This window comes from Sceloporus occidentalis, unplaced genomic scaffold (assembly GCF_023333645.1).
Source record: "Sceloporus occidentalis isolate IW3139 unplaced genomic scaffold, rSceOcc1.0.p SCAF_220, whole genome shotgun sequence".
NCBI classification, from domain to species: Eukaryota; Metazoa; Chordata; class Lepidosauria; order Squamata; family Phrynosomatidae; genus Sceloporus; species Sceloporus occidentalis.
The window spans coordinates 794,636-810,869 of NW_028317200.1; the positions used below are offsets into that span (position 1 = coordinate 794,636).

A 16,234-nucleotide genomic window follows, 5' to 3' on the forward strand; every position below is an offset into this window, starting at 1 on the left:
GTTCCAATGATCAGGCAAGAGCTGGGTGGGATTAATTAAACACACCTTAACATCGAGGAGCACTGCCTGTGTCCGGGCCGTTGCCCTGCGGCATGTTTGGGTACACTCTGGTTTCTCTTCAGACCGAATAAATCTTTCGCCTTTTACTAAAGATTTCCGTGGGGAGGAACGACCATGAGTCGTAACCAATTTTTTGATGCCTGGCGTTTGCTGGGCTTCTTTGCTGTTGTTAACGATAGATCAAAAAGATTGCTTGCTCTAGTCGCAAGCTTTCCCCTGGCTGAGGACTGTGTCGCACCCAGAAGCGCAAAATATCCTGCCTGTGTCATGCTATGTACTGTTTGGGGTTGTAGAAATGCTTTAAGGAGGCAGGGTTAGACCACGCCCTCCAGACTCTATGCAAATAAGCCTGTGCATACGCTTTCAAACATGTTCCCAATTGTTCTTTATCATAATACACAAACCAAACAACAAAAAACTGCCCTTAAATGTTTAACATTGAGATCTCTGTTCCTCACATGTGCAGTTGTATTATTCATTTCCTCAAATAGCAACAGTGAAACATCTGGAAAAAGCACTCACCACGTGCTTAAGGGGCCGCTTTTCAGCATGGAAAAGACTAATGCGCCCTTTGTAGGTTCAGTGATCATAGCTTTTTTGCTATTTGTTTAAAAGCTTTCCGACACGAGTCGGGAAGCTCTATGCGTGTGGAAAGATCAGGTTGCAGACTTCGTTTTTGGCAAAATGTCTAGTCTGCTGCGTTTGGGTTGACTTTTGCCGCTCCAATGCCGCGCTGCGCTCCTTCTTTGTGGCGGTGCTGGGGAGTCCGGTCGTCCGTGCGCTGCCGCTAGTGAGCCTTTCGCTCGTTCGTCGCGAGGCATACAGACAGGTGAACTGTCCGAGATTTTGTGCGGTTTTAAAACGGAAACAATTTTGCTAGGTACTTTTTATAATCTTAGGTGCAAAATGTTGGCACTGGCGATGCTGCTTAAGACAAAAAGAAATTGAAGGCAATCAGGCTTTTTTGGTGTTTGGGAAAAGGATGGGCTAAACACGCCACAATGGGGAAGGATTCTAAGCCTTACCTAACCCTAAACTGTCAACCGTAAACCATTAACAGTACTCCGACGCTAACTGTAACTGTGCCTCTTCAAAGCCATGAGCTTAACCCGCCCCTAACCCAAGCTCTATCACCAAACCTTTCCATGCTTAAGCGTTTCTAAGCGCTAACTTTGGAAAGGTGGTTTAATTAGAAAGATTTGATTTGTGGAAAAGATATATTTGCTTTCAAAGGAAACAGCATCAGGCAACTTGGTATTTGTGAAGCCGATGGGTTCAGCACGCCACCATTGGGGAAAAAGAGTAGTAATCAGATTCCATCCCGAAGCCTTACCCCTAACCTTGTAACACAGCCCAAAGCATGTGTGCCAGGAACTTCTGGTGGCTGCAGCGGAAGGGGAAGTTGCGGGCCCCCGTAGGCAAAGCGGTGGGGGAGGTACAATCTTCAGCTTTTCTTTTCTTAAAGCAAACAAAATTGTTTCAGAGAAGCAAGCTCGCGCCCCGGTCACTAAGACTGCTGGAAGGTTTGTTTGAGCTGCCGCCTCATTTGAATACCCATGATGCACTGGGAAACGCCCCACCTTATTGTTAGTTTAATAAGACTTTAAAGCAGCCCAATATTAAATGGTTCCAATCCCTTTGCAATCGTGTTTTGCATGTGTTAAAGGTTCCAATGATCAGGCAAGAGCTGGGTGGGATTAATTAAACACACCTTAACCTCGAGGAGCACTGCCTGTGTCCGGGCCGTTGCCCTGCGGCATGTTTGGGTATACTCTGGTTTCTCTTCAGACCGAATAAATCTTTCGCCTTTTACTAAAGATTTCCGTGGGGAGGAACGACCATGAGTCGTAACCAATTTCTTGATGCCTGGCGTTTGCTGGGCTTCTTTGCTGTTGTTAACGATAGATCAAAAAGATTGCTTGCTCTAGTCGCAAGCTTTGCCCTGGCTGAGGACTGTGTCGCACCCAGAAGCGCAAAATATCCTGCCTGTGTCATGCTATGTACTGTTTGGGGTTGTAGAAATGCTTTAAGGAGGCAGGGTTAGACCACGCCCTCCAGACTCTATGCAAATAAGCCTGTGCATACGCTTTCAAACATGTTCCCAATTGTTCTTTATCGTAATACACAAACCAAACAACAAAAAACTGCCCTTAAATGTTTAACATTGAGATCTCTGTTCCTCACATGTGCAGTTGTATTATTCATTTCCTCAAATAGCAACAGTGAAACATCTGGAAAAAGCACTCACCACGTGCTTAAGGGGCCGCTTTTCAGCATGGAAAAGACTAATGCGCCCTTTGTAGGTTCAGTGATCATAGCTTTTTTGCTATTTGTTTAAAAGCTTTCCGACACGAGTTGGGAAGCTCTATGCGTGTGGGAAGATCAGGTTGCAGACTTCGTTTTTGGCAAAATGTCTAGTCTGCTGCGTTTGGGTTGACTTTTGCCGCTCCAATGCCGCGCTGCGCTCCTTCTTTGTGGCGGTGCTGGGGAGTCCGGTCGTCCGTGCGCTGCCGCTAGTGAGCCTTTCGCTCGTTCGTCGCGAGGCATACAGACAGGTGAACTGTCCGAGATTTTGTGCGGTTTTAAAACGGAAACAATTTTGCTAGGTACTTTTTATAATCTTAGGTGCAAAATGTTGGCACTGGCGATGCTGCTTAAGACAAAAAGAAATTGAAGGCAATCAGGCTTTTTTGGTGTTTGGGAAAAGGATGGGCTAAACACGCCACAATGGGGAAGGATTCTAAGCCTTACCTAACCCTAAACTGTCAACCGTAAACCATTAACAGTACTCCGACGCTAACTGTAACTGTGCCTCTTCAAAGCCATGAGCTTAACCCGCCCCTAACCCAAGCTCTATCACCAAACCTTTCCATGCTTAAGCGTTTCTAAGCGCTAACTTTGGAAAGGTGGTTTAATTAGAAAGATTTGATTTGTGGAAAAGATATATTTGCTTTCAAAGGAAACAGCATCAGGCAACTTGGTATTTGTGAAGCCGATGGGTTCAGCACGCCACCATTGGGGAAAAAGAGTAGTAATCAGATTCCATCCCGAAGCCTTACCCCTAACCTTGTAACACAGCCCAAAGCATGTGTGCCAGGAACTTCTGGTGGCTGCAGCGGAAGGGGAAGTTGCGGGCCCCCGTAGGCAAAGCGGTGGGGGAGGTACAATCTTCAGCTTTTCTTTTCTTAAAGCAAACAAAATTGTTTCAGAGAAGCAAGCTCGCGCCCCGGTCACTAAGACTGCTGGAAGGTTTGTTTGAGCTGCCGCCTCATTTGAATACCCATGATGCACTGGGAAACGCCCCACCTTATTGTTAGTTTAATAAGACTTTAAAGCAGCCCAATATTAAATGGTTCCAATCCCTTTGCAATCGTGTTTTGCATGTGTTAAAGGTTCCAATGATCAGGCAAGAGCTGGGTGGGATTAATTAAACACACCTTAACATCGAGGAGCACTGCCTGTGTCCGGGCCGTTGCCCTGCGGCATGTTTGGGTATACTCTGGTTTCTCTTCAGACCGAATAAATCTTTTGCCTTTTACTAAAGATTTCCGTGGGGAGGAACGACCATGAGTCGTAACCAATTTTTTGATGCCTGGCGTTTGCTGGGCTTCTTTGCTGTTGTTAACGATAGATCAAAAAGATTGCTTGCTCTAGTCGCAAGCTTTGCCCTGGCTGAGGACTGTGTCGCACCCAGAAGCGCAAAATATCCTGCCTGTGTCATGCTATGTACTGTTTGGGGTTGTAGAAATGCTTTAAGGAGGCAGGGTTAGACCACGCCCTCCAGACTCTATGCAAATAAGCCTGTGCATACGCTTTCAAACATGTTCCCAATTGTTCTTTATCATAATACACAAACCAAACAACAAAAAACTGCCCTTAAATGTTTAACATTGAGATCTCTGTTCCTCACATGTGCAGTTGTATTATTCATTTCCTCAAATAGCAACAGTGAAACATCTGGAAAAAGCACTCACCACGTGCTTAAGGGGCCGCTTTTCAGCATGGAAAAGACTAATGCGCCCTTTGTAGGTTCAGTGATCATAGCTTTTTTGCTATTTGTTTAAAAGCTTTCCGACACGAGTTGGGAAGCTCTATGCGTGTGGAAAGATCAGGTTGCAGACTTCGTTTTTGGCAAAATGTCTAGTCTGCTGCGTTTGGGTTGACTTTTGCCGCTCCAATGCCGCGCTGCGCTCCTTCTTTGTGGCGGTGCTGGGGAGTCCGGTTGTCCGTGTGCTGCCGCTAGGGAGCCTTTCGCTCGTTCGTCGCGAGGCATACAGACAGGTGAACTGTCCGAGATTTTGTGCGGTTTTAAAACGGAAACAATTTTGCTAGGTACTTTTTATAATCTTAGGTGCAAAATGTTGGCACTGGCGATGCTGCTTAAGACAAAAAGAAATTGAAGGCAATCAGGCTTTTTTGGTGTTTGGGAAAAGGATGGGCTAAACACGCCACAATGGGGAAGGATTCTAAGCCTTACCTAACCCTAAACTGTCAACCGTAAACCATTAACAGTACTCCGACGCTAACTGTAACTGTGCCTCTTCAAAGCCATGAGCTTAACCCGCCCCTAACCCAAGCTCTATCACCAAACCTTTCCATGCTTAAGCGTTTCTAAGCGCTAACTTTGGAAAGGTGGTTTAATTAGAAAGATTTGATTTGTGGAAAAGATATATTTGCTTTCAAAGGAAACAGCATCAGGCAACTTGGTATTTGTGAAGCCGATGGGTTCAGCACGCCACCATTGGGGAAAAAGAGTAGTAATCAGATTCCATCCCGAAGCCTTACCCCTAACCTTGTAACACAGCCCAAAGCATGTGTGCCAGGAACTTCTGGTGGCTGCAGCGGAAGGGGAAGTTGCGGGCCCCCGTAGGCAAAGCGGTGGGGGAGGAACAATCTTCAGCTTTTCTTTTCTTAAAGCAAACAAAATTGTTTCAGAGAAGCAAGCTCGCGCCCCGGTCACTAAGACTGCTGGAAGGTTTGTTTGAGCTGCCGCCTCATTTGAATACCCATGATGCACTGGGAAACGCCCCACCTTATTGTTAGTTTAATAAGACTTTAAAGCAGCCCAATATTAAATGGTTCCAATCCCTTTGCAATCGTGTTTTGCATGTGTTAAAGGTTCCAATGATCAGGCAAGAGCTGGGTGGGATTAATTAAACACACCTTAACCTCGAGGAGCACTGCCTGTGTCCGGGCCGTTGCCCTGCGGCATGTTTGGGTATACTCTGGTTTCTCTTCAGACCGAATAAATCTTTCGCCTTTTACTAAAGATTTCCGTGGGGAGGAACGACCATGAGTCGTAACCAATTTCTTGATGCCTGGCGTTTGCTGGGCTTCTTTGCTGTTGTTAACGATAGATCAAAAAGATTGCTTGCTCTAGTCGCAAGCTTTGCCCTGGCTGAGGACTGTGTCGCACCCAGAAGCGCAAAATATCCTGCCTGTGTCATGCTATGTACTGTTTGGGGTTGTAGAAATGCTTTAAGGAGGCAGGGTTAGACCACGCCCTCCAGACTCTATGCAAATAAGCCTGTGCATACGCTTTCAAACATGTTCCCAATTGTTCTTTATCGTAATACACAAACCAAACAACAAAAAACTGCCCTTAAATGTTTAACATTGAGATCTCTGTTCCTCACATGTGCAGTTGTATTATTCATTTCCTCAAATAGCAACAGTGAAACATCTGGAAAAAGCACTCACCACGTGCTTAAGGGGCCGCTTTTCAGCATGGAAAAGACTAATGCGCCCTTTGTAGGTTCAGTGATCATAGCTTTTTTGCTATTTGTTTAAAAGCTTTCCGACACGAGTTGGGAAGCTCTATGCGTGTGGGAAGATCAGGTTGCAGACTTCGTTTTTGGCAAAATGTCTAGTCTGCTGCGTTTGGGTTGACTTTTGCCGCTCCAATGCCGCGCTGCGCTCCTTCTTTGTGGCGGTGCTGGGGAGTCCGGTCGTCCGTGCGCTGCCGCTAGTGAGCCTTTCGCTCGTTCGTCGCGAGGCATACAGACAGGTGAACTGTCCGAGATTTTGTGCGGTTTTAAAACGGAAACAATTTTGCTAGGTACTTTTTATAATCTTAGGTGCAAAATGTTGGCACTGGCGATGCTGCTTAAGACAAAAAGAAATTGAAGGCAATCAGGCTTTTTTGGTGTTTGGGAAAAGGATGGGCTAAACACGCCACAATGGGGAAGGATTCTAAGCCTTACCTAACCCTAAACTGTCAACCGTAAACCATTAACAGTACTCCGACGCTAACTGTAACTGTGCCTCTTCAAAGCCATGAGCTTAACCCGCCCCTAACCCAAGCTCTATCACCAAACCTTTCCATGCTTAAGCGTTTCTAAGCGCTAACTTTGGAAAGGTGGTTTAATTAGAAAGATTTGATTTGTGGAAAAGATATATTTGCTTTCAAAGGAAACAGCATCAGGCAACTTGGTATTTGTGAAGCCGATGGGTTCAGCACGCCACCATTGGGGAAAAAGAGTAGTAATCAGATTCCATCCCGAAGCCTTACCCCTAACCTTGTAACACAGCCCAAAGCATGTGTGCCAGGAACTTCTGGTGGCTGCAGCGGAAGGGGAAGTTGCGGGCCCCCGTAGGCAAAGCGGTGGGGGAGGTACAATCTTCAGCTTTTCTTTTCTTAAAGCAAACAAAATTGTTTCAGAGAAGCAAGCTCGCGCCCCGGTCACTAAGACTGCTGGAAGGTTTGTTTGAGCTGCCGCCTCATTTGAATACCCATGATGCACTGGGAAACGCCCCACCTTATTGTTAGTTTAATAAGACTTTAAAGCAGCCCAATATTAAATGGTTCCAATCCCTTTGCAATCGTGTTTTGCATGTGTTAAAGGTTCCAATGATCAGGCAAGAGCTGGGTGGGATTAATTAAACACACCTTAACATCGAGGAGCACTGCCTGTGTCCGGGCCGTTGCCCTGCGGCATGTTTGGGTATACTCTGGTTTCTCTTCAGACCGAATAAATCTTTTGCCTTTTACTAAAGATTTCCGTGGGGAGGAACGACCATGAGTCGTAACCAATTTTTTGATGCCTGGCGTTTGCTGGGCTTCTTTGCTGTTGTTAACGATAGATCAAAAAGATTGCTTGCTCTAGTCGCAAGCTTTGCCCTGGCTGAGGACTGTGTCGCACCCAGAAGCGCAAAATATCCTGCCTGTGTCATGCTATGTACTGTTTGGGGTTGTAGAAATGCTTTAAGGAGGCAGGGTTAGACCACGCCCTCCAGACTCTATGCAAATAAGCCTGTGCATACGCTTTCAAACATGTTCCCAATTGTTCTTTATCATAATACACAAACCAAACAACAAAAAACTGCCCTTAAATGTTTAACATTGAGATCTCTGTTCCTCACATGTGCAGTTGTATTATTCATTTCCTCAAATAGCAACAGTGAAACATCTGGAAAAAGCACTCACCACGTGCTTAAGGGGCCGCTTTTCAGCATGGAAAAGACTAATGCGCCCTTTGTAGGTTCAGTGATCATAGCTTTTTTGCTATTTGTTTAAAAGCTTTCCGACACGAGTTGGGAAGCTCTATGCGTGTGGAAAGATCAGGTTGCAGACTTCGTTTTTGGCAAAATGTCTAGTCTGCTGCGTTTGGGTTGACTTTTGCCGCTCCAATGCCGCGCTGCGCTCCTTCTTTGTGGCGGTGCTGGGGAGTCCGGTTGTCCGTGTGCTGCCGCTAGGGAGCCTTTCGCTCGTTCGTCGCGAGGCATACAGACAGGTGAACTGTCCGAGATTTTGTGCGGTTTTAAAACGGAAACAATTTTGCTAGGTACTTTTTATAATCTTAGGTGCAAAATGTTGGCACTGGCGATGCTGCTTAAGACAAAAAGAAATTGAAGGCAATCAGGCTTTTTTGGTGTTTGGGAAAAGGATGGGCTAAACACGCCACAATGGGGAAGGATTCTAAGCCTTACCTAACCCTAAACTGTCAACCGTAAACCATTAACAGTACTCCGACGCTAACTGTAACTGTGCCTCTTCAAAGCCATGAGCTTAACCCGCCCCTAACCCAAGCTCTATCACCAAACCTTTCCATGCTTAAGCGTTTCTAAGCGCTAACTTTGGAAAGGTGGTTTAATTAGAAAGATTTGATTTGTGGAAAAGATATATTTGCTTTCAAAGGAAACAGCATCAGGCAACTTGGTATTTGTGAAGCCGATGGGTTCAGCACGCCACCATTGGGGAAAAAGAGTAGTAATCAGATTCCATCCCGAAGCCTTACCCCTAACCTTGTAACACAGCCCAAAGCATGTGTGCCAGGAACTTCTGGTGGCTGCAGCGGAAGGGGAAGTTGCGGGCCCCCGTAGGCAAAGCGGTGGGGGAGGAACAATCTTCAGCTTTTCTTTTCTTAAAGCAAACAAAATTGTTTCAGAGAAGCAAGCTCGCGCCCCGGTCACTAAGACTGCTGGAAGGTTTGTTTGAGCTGCCGCCTCATTTGAATACCCATGATGCACTGGGAAACGCCCCACCTTATTGTTAGTTTAATAAGACTTTAAAGCAGCCCAATATTAAATGGTTCCAATCCCTTTGCAATCGTGTTTTGCATGTGTTAAAGGTTCCAATGATCAGGCAAGAGCTGGGTGGGATTAATTAAACACACCTTAACCTCGAGGAGCACTGCCTGTGTCCGGGCCGTTGCCCTGCGGCATGTTTGGGTATACTCTGGTTTCTCTTCAGACAGAATAAATCTTTCGCCTTTTACTAAAGATTTCCGTGGGGAGGAACGACCATGAGTCGTAACCAATTTCTTGATGCCTGGCGTTTGCTGGGCTTCTTTGCTGTTGTTAACGATAGATCAAAAAGATTGCTTGCTCTAGTCGCAAGCTTTGCCCTGGCTGAGGACTGTGTCGCACCCAGAAGCGCAAAATATCCTGCCTGTGTCATGCTATGTACTGTTTGGGGTTGTAGAAATGCTTTAAGGAGGCAGGGTTAGACCACGCCCTCCAGACTCTATGCAAATAAGCCTGTGCATACGCTTTCAAACATGTTCCCAATTGTTCTTTATCATAATACACAAACCAAACAACAAAAAACTGCCCTTAAATGTTTAACATTGAGGTCTCTGTTCCTCACATGTGCAGTTGTATTATTCATTTCCTCAAATAGCAACAGTGAAACATCTGGAAAAAGCACTCACCACGTGCTTAAGGGGCCGCTTTTCAGCATGGAAAAGACTAATGCGCCCTTTGTAGGTTCAGTGATCATAGCTTTTTTGCTATTTGTTTAAAAGCTTTCCGACACGAGTTGGGAAGCTCTATGCGTGTGGGAAGATCAGGTTGCAGACTTCGTTTTTGGCAAAATGTCTAGTCTGCTGCGTTTGGGTTGACTTTTGCCGCTCCAATGCCGCGCTGCGCTCCTTCTTTGTGGCGGTGCTGGGGAGTCCGGTCGTCCGTGCGCTGCCGCTAGTGAGCCTTTCGCTCGTTCGTCGCGAGGCATACAGACAGGTGAACTGTCCGAGATTTTGTGCGGTTTTAAAACGGAAACAATTTTGCTAGGTACTTTTTATAATCTTAGGTGCAAAATGTTGGCACTGGCGATGCTGCTTAAGACAAAAAGAAATTGAAGGCAATCAGGCTTTTTTGGTGTTTGGGAAAAGGATGGGCTAAACACGCCACAATGGGGAAGGATTCTAAGCCTTACCTAACCCTAAACTGTCAACCGTAAACCATTAACAGTACTCCGACGCTAACTGTAACTGTGCCTCTTCAAAGCCATGAGCTTAACCCGCCCCTAACCCAAGCTCTATCACCAAACCTTTCCATGCTTAAGCGTTTCTAAGCGCTAACTTTGGAAAAGTGGTTTAATTAGAAAGATTTGATTTGTGGAAAAGATATATTTGCTTTCAAAGGAAACAGCATCAGGCAACTTGGTATTTGTGAAGCCGATGGGTTCAGCACGCCACCATTGGGGAAAAAGAGTAGTAATCAGATTCCATCCCGAAGCCTTACCCCTAACCTTGTAACACAGCCCAAAGCATGTGTGCCAGGAACTTCTGGTGGCTGCAGCGGAAGGGGAAGTTGCGGGCCCCCGTAGGCAAAGCGGTGGGGGAGGAACAATCTTCAGCTTTTCTTTTCTTAAAGCAAACAAAATTGTTTCAGAGAAGCAAGCTCGCGCCCCGGTCACTAAGACTGCTGGAAGGTTTGTTTGAGCTGCCGCCTCATTTGAATACCCATGATGCACTGGGAAACGCCCCACCTTATTGTTAGTTTAATAAGACTTTAAAGCAGCCCAATATTAAATAGTTCCAATCCCTTTGCAATCGTGTTTTGCATGTGTTAAAGGTTCCAATGATCAGGCAAGAGCTGGGTGGGATTAATTAAACACACCTTAACATCGAGGAGCACTGCCTGTGTCCGGGCCGTTGCCCTGCGGCATGTTTGGGTATACTCTGGTTTCTCTTCAGACCGAATAAATCTTTCGCCTTTTACTAAAGATTTCCGTGGGGAGGAACGACCATGAGTCGTAACCAATTTTTTGATGCCTGGCGTTTGCTGGGCTTCTTTGCTGTTGTTAACGATAGATCAAAAAGATTGCTTGCTCTAGTCGCAAGCTTTGCCCTGGCTGAGGACTGTGTCGCACCCAGAAGCGCAAAATATCCTGCCTGTGTCATGCTATGTACTGTTTGGGGTTGTAGAAATGCTTTAAGGAGGCAGGGTTAGACCACGCCCTCCAGACTCTATGCAAATAAGCCTGTGCATACGCTTTCAAACATGTTCCCAATTGTTCTTTATCATAATACACAAACCAAACAACAAAAAACTGCCCTTAAATGTTTAACATTGAGATCTCTGTTCCTCACATGTGCAGTTGTATTATTCATTTCCTCAAATAGCAACAGTGAAACATCTGGAAAAAGCACTCACCACGTGCTTAAGGGGCCGCTTTTCAGCATGGAAAAGACTAATGCGGTGCTCATAAATCTCCAGCTGGAGGGATGAAATCCAGAATTTCGTCGGAGAGGACGTGATGGTGTGACGTGACGTGACGGCGTGGTGCCGAGTGCCGAGTGCAGGAGGGGAGCGATGGAGATCTTTGAGCGGACGAGAGGTCGGAGGGTTGATGCCCCGAATCTAACCGTGCCGGGACCTTATTCGCGGTCATCGGGATGATTGCGAGATCCCTTCTCCCCCTGTCCCACTGTCCCTCCTCGGAAGCGTTTTCTGTTGCGTCGGCGAGGAGTTGACGAGATCGGAGGAGGCGGAGTCCCTGCGTCGCTGTGTGGCTGCGTCTGGCAGTAGAATGAAGCCGGGGAACAGGAGGAACAGGAGGAGAGAAAAAAAGGGGAAAAAAAAAACATGAAATGAGGATTCATAATCGGGGCTCGATTGCTTCGATCCGAAAGCCGCTCAATTTAATTCAATTAAATTCAACTTACGCCTCTCACCACCCTCCTTTTTTTTTTTTTTTTACATCCGAGGCTGGGCTGGGCTATATAAGGAGATAAACGTATAAAATACATGTGGTTGAGCGTTAGGAACCACTGAAAATCTCCAAAGGAGAAATAAGAAGCGGGAATTAAAGAAAAAATAAAGAAGAAATAATTAACCAACAATCAACAAACTTTATACTAACTTCTAAACCGTGAGTAACACTAAAAAAAAAATTTTTTATATTTTTTTTTTCTAATATAAGTGATCATTTATCATGTAAAGAAAAACTTACTCACGGTAATATATAAAAGAGATCTGGATATATTAAATGATTTATTTTGGCTTATATTTGCCTAGATAAGGAGATGATGAAATGTGTATATATATATATATATATACATGGGATACATATAATAGTTGGAGGGGTGGTGAGGTGGCACTGATCTCTTTTAAAGGCTACATTTATTCTGAATTATATCATAATAAATTCAACGACAAGTTTTATAGAAAAGAATATGGAGGATCATAGGAGGATACATGAAAATTAAGTGTTAAAGAACTCATACATTGGACTTTGAATAAAATAAGAGACTGATAACCGCTATCCAGAGCATGTAATGAACTATTTTTATTATATTTGCAACATTAATCTTGTTATTGCTTGGAATATAAAGGAACTCATTATAAGATTAGTAATGATTACACTTTTTTCACATGACAGATACAATCTTAAATTATATTGAATAAAACACCCGGAAGGAATTAGCCGATTTTCCCTCTAATTCAATAAAGCGGAAAACAGTGATGGGTCCAAAAAAAGAAAAGGAGAAGGAAAAGAAACAAGATAAAAATAAACCGATTAATGATTTCTATTCTCCCAAGTCACTTAATACTGATTGCACTCCAATTAATAGAAGATTAACCCTGGAGGGACGCAGAGAATCAACCCAATTGGGTAAAGATTCAATTCAAAGCATTGAGGAGGAGACACTCCCAGAATTAATTAACAATCTGTATAAGAAAATTAAATCAGATATTGAAGATAGTAGCCATCAAATCAAAGAAGATGTTACTAAAATATTTGAGCTATTAAAAACACAAGATGACGCAATTACAAAGATAAAGGAAGATCAGAAAAACTTATATGCTGAAAATAACCAATTAAATATGAAGATTAAAACTTTGGAAACAAAATTGCTTGATCAAGAAGATAAATACCGCAGAAATAACATCAGAATCAGAGGAATATCGGAATCCGTATCTCAAGAAAACTTAGATATTTATCTATTGGATTTAATACATGAGGTTATCCCCAATCAAGAATTTAAGTATTCTCCAATGGAATTATACTACAGAATAAAAAAACCAAGTCAAATAAATCAAGACTCTCCTAGAGATGTTCTTGTAAGATTTTCAAGTTCATATATAAAAGAAAGATTTAACAAAGGTTTACGAAACAATATGACATTGAATGATAAATTTAAACATCTTAAGTTCTATTCAGATATATCTTCAACGATAAGGAAAGAGAGAAAACAATTTGATGAACTTACTACAATTCTAAGACAAAAAAAAATAGAATATAAATGGGGATTCCCCACTAGCATTAAATTAGTATATGAAGGTACCTCTGTGAATATTAAAAATATAGAAACTGGAAGACAAAAATTTAAAATATGGGGATTTCTATGAGATAAGGAATACACAAATTGTATGTTAAACTATACTAAATATATATATAGATATTAGGAATATCTAGAGTCTTCTGAATGTATTTAAGAGTTATTCTATACATATATTGGAGGGTAAATGTTTTTTGTTTTTTTTTTTTTTGTTTGTTTTTTTTCCTTTCTCTCACTACACTTTGAGAGTGGAATAAAACACAATATTTACATTCATGTAATTATATTTATAAACCTAGAGGATCTGTAATACGTTCCACATACACTTATTACACTTATTATCACTATTACACTATATAACACATAGAGAAATTTTAGAGAAATTTCATCTATAATAATAATGCACATAAACAACTCCTATTTTTTTTTTTTTTTTTTTTTTTTTTTTTTTTTCTCAACCACAATATTTATTTATTTATAATGCACTTGCGATTTTTGTAAATATATTTTTATATATGAGGAAGCGCACTATGCTTCACACATATATTTACTTTTATACTACACAATGTTATATTACATTATAACACTAGAGGAAGTCTCCTCTATAAAAATAATACACTTAATAACACCTTTTTTTTTTTTTTTTTTTTTTTTTTTTTCTTTCTTTTCTGCTCTTTTTCCTCTCTTTTTTCTATACTATAAACAATAATAATAACTTTTGATTATAGGAAGTCATCCCTTTGATTGGATTACAGGATGTTATTCCTTTGATCATGAATAGCTTTCTCCCGTTGAAATTTTTTTTAATGAATAATGCACCGAGATGATACTGGATATTATATATGAATATGAACGCTGCTATGTAACTTTAATTTTCATCTATGTCTTTTTTTATGAATTTATGAATCTGTTTATACTCTCTTCTTTTTTGATACTGAAATATTATATATGAATATGAATATTGCTATGTAATTTTAATTTTTATTTTTTGAATTTATGAATTTGTTTACATTCTCCTCTTTTTCCATCTACTTAAATCCATAGGGTTATAGACTAGAGGGAGAGATAAGAATAGGTTTACTAAACAGAATAATGTAGCCAATAAACATTGCACCCCCTCGCCAGGCAATACCTGTACTTAGACAGGACGAATTTTGAGAAAGAGATTCTTAAAATTGGAATTTTTGTATTTTTATGTAGAATGAATGTTATGAATGTTGTTAGTAATAAAAAGAATTATAAGGTATCTCTAATAATCTATAAAAAAAGAGAACTATGGGTACTTCCCTGATATTAGCCTCAATTAATGCGCAAGGATTAAATTCCCCTCAAAAAAGGTATCATCTATATAATTTGATGTTACAGGAAAAAGTCGATATTATAATGATTCAGGAAACACACTGGATAACAAATCCCCAAAAACTTTGGAAATATAGTCTATATCCTGAAGTATATTTTTCAAATTTAGAAGGGAACAATAAAAAAAGAGGAACAGCAATTATAATTACTAACAAAGTTAAATTCGAATTAATATATCATGAAGATGATAAACAAGGTAGATCACAAATATTAATATGTAAAATTAATGATATATTATACACATTGGTGAATATATATGCTCCTAATAAAAACCCTTCTAAATTTGTGAAAAATTTTTTTACTAGAGTACAACAAATAAAGAAAGGAATATTATATATGGGGGGTGACTTTAATTGTATAGTGGATCCGAAAAAGGATAAAAAAATATCTATAACATCAATATTAGACCCCTATATAATAACAGAAGCAAGAAATATATCCGCCTTTATAGAAAATAACCAACTGTATGATATTTGGAGAATCTTACACCCTAATGAAACAGATTTTACCTTTTTCTCCCAATCACATAGATCCTATTCTAGAATCGATTATATATTAACGGAACCAGACAACCTAAAATCAATAATAAGTTCTAATATAGGGCAAATTACATGGTCAGATCATGCACCGATTTTTATTAAATTTAAGAATAACCAAAATTATAGAACACATTGGAGATGGAGATTAGATGACACATTATTAAACAACATGGAAATATCAGAGGAACTAAAGAAACAAGCTAATATGTTTATTGAAACAAATAACAATGGGGAAGTAACAAATTTAACATTGTGGAATACGTTTAAATGTTATATGCGAGGATGCCTAATAAAAATAGCTTCTAATATTAGGAAGAAATCAGCACAAAGTTTAGCAGATCTATATATTGAATTAGCAAAAAAAGAAAGATTAAATAAAGACAATCTTAATATAACAAATACACTAGAACTTAATAAAATAAGAACAGAAATTAACATAAAACTAGATGAAAGGGTGGAGAGGGGACTCTTAAAAATGAAACAAAGATGGTATTACGGTAGCAATCGAGTAGGTAAATATTTAACTAATAAATTGAAATATGAAAAGAAAAAAAATATGATAAAAAAGATTATAGTTGGAAACGAAACCCATTTAAACCCAACAGAAATTGCTAAATGTTTCGAGAATTATTATAAATCATTATATAATTTAGAAGGCCCTTTAAAATCACAAATCGAAATTAGAAGATATTTGCAATCTCTTAATCTACCGAAGTTAAAAGAACAACATTTTGAAACATTAGTTGCTCCAATATCTGAGGAAGAAATTAAAACATGTATAGAAAATTTAGAAAAGAAAAAAGCTCCAGGGCCCGATGGGTATACAGCGACATTCTATCTAGCATTTAAAGATATAATTATTCCATTATTATCCAAGTCCTTTAGAGAAATAGCAAATGGTTTGGATTTTCCTTCTGAAATGTTATTAGCCTCTATATGTCCAATATTGAAACCCAATAAAGATGCAAGTAATGTATCTAATTATAGGCCTATCTCATTAATCAATATAGATATTAAAATCTATTCAAAAATTTTAGCAGAAAGATTGAAGATCTATCTTCCAGAATTAATCCACCCGGATCAAGCAGGGTTTATTATAGGCAGACATTTATCTGATAACACTCGTAAGATAATAAACCTGATGGATATAGTTAATAAAAGATCAACATATACAGCTTTTCTTGCATTAGATGCAGAAAAAGCTTTTGACCGAGTGGACTGGAAATTCTTGTCTGAAACCTTAGAAATCTTCGGCTTACCCAGCGAATT

General features: G+C 40.8%; 7 non-coding genes across 7 annotated transcripts; all 7 read left to right on the forward strand.

Annotated features, from left to right (window-relative positions):
- Window positions 1-102: 102 nt before the first annotated feature.
- On the forward strand, window positions 103-217 carry LOC149277199 (U5 spliceosomal RNA). The gene has a single exon (XR_016279151.1). It is a non-coding gene; the product is annotated as a U5 spliceosomal RNA (small nuclear RNA).
- A 1,611-nt stretch (window positions 218-1,828) lies between these two features.
- Window positions 1,829-1,943, forward strand: LOC149277200 (U5 spliceosomal RNA). Its single transcript, XR_016279225.1, has one exon. It is a non-coding gene; the product is annotated as a U5 spliceosomal RNA (small nuclear RNA).
- Window positions 1,944-3,554: 1,611 nt separating this feature from the next.
- On the forward strand, window positions 3,555-3,669 carry LOC149277201 (U5 spliceosomal RNA). Its single transcript, XR_016279142.1, has one exon. It is a non-coding gene; the product is annotated as a U5 spliceosomal RNA (small nuclear RNA).
- A 1,611-nt stretch (window positions 3,670-5,280) lies between these two features.
- On the forward strand, window positions 5,281-5,395 carry LOC149277202 (U5 spliceosomal RNA). Its single transcript, XR_016279226.1, has one exon. It is a non-coding gene; the product is annotated as a U5 spliceosomal RNA (small nuclear RNA).
- A 1,611-nt stretch (window positions 5,396-7,006) lies between these two features.
- Window positions 7,007-7,121, forward strand: LOC149277203 (U5 spliceosomal RNA). Its single transcript, XR_016279143.1, has one exon. It is a non-coding gene; the product is annotated as a U5 spliceosomal RNA (small nuclear RNA).
- A 1,611-nt stretch (window positions 7,122-8,732) lies between these two features.
- On the forward strand, window positions 8,733-8,847 carry LOC149277204 (U5 spliceosomal RNA). The gene has a single exon (XR_016279271.1). It is a non-coding gene; the product is annotated as a U5 spliceosomal RNA (small nuclear RNA).
- A 1,611-nt stretch (window positions 8,848-10,458) lies between these two features.
- Window positions 10,459-10,573, forward strand: LOC149277205 (U5 spliceosomal RNA). The gene has a single exon (XR_016279106.1). It is a non-coding gene; the product is annotated as a U5 spliceosomal RNA (small nuclear RNA).
- Window positions 10,574-16,234: the final 5,661 nt, after the last annotated feature.